Source organism: Montipora capricornis, chromosome 11, assembly GCF_036669925.1.
Source record: "Montipora capricornis isolate CH-2021 chromosome 11, ASM3666992v2, whole genome shotgun sequence".
NCBI lineage: Eukaryota > Metazoa > Cnidaria > Anthozoa > Scleractinia > Acroporidae > Montipora > Montipora capricornis.
In genome coordinates, this window is record NC_090893.1 from 22,817,118 (window position 1) to 22,817,490 (window position 373).

Sequence of the window (373 nt, forward strand, 5' to 3'; positions counted from 1 at the left end):
GAGCAGCTCTGCCACGTTCGACACATTATACCCATTTAAGCCTCCAACGCCACTGCACCTACCAACACATGTTGTGCTGCTCCTTCTTCTCCAACCATCTTAAAGCCCTTTTCATCTCTCCAACCGTAGAAAAGACGGTAGTTTTTCTTTGGCTCCAGTTGATACACCCTGGCTTACCCCTTTTAGTGAAACAAAAGTATAGTTCTGCAATAAGACGCAATTACGCAATAAGACCCTGTCTTCACTAAAACCTGAGAACTCCCAAGCTCTTGGAACTCTCCTTGATGAGTTACGTTGCATTAAAGATACCAAAGCCATGCGCATTGGCAGTACCACACCTAAGCGAAACTCCAGCAGTGGTCAGGGCCAACCT

At 46.4% G+C, this 373-nt stretch overlaps 1 pseudogene; it reads right to left on the reverse strand.

The window, feature by feature from the left end:
• Positions 1–98, reverse strand: part of LOC138023208 (uncharacterized) — a 1,416-nt pseudogene extending 1,318 nt beyond the window's left edge.
• Positions 99–373: the final 275 nt, after the last annotated feature.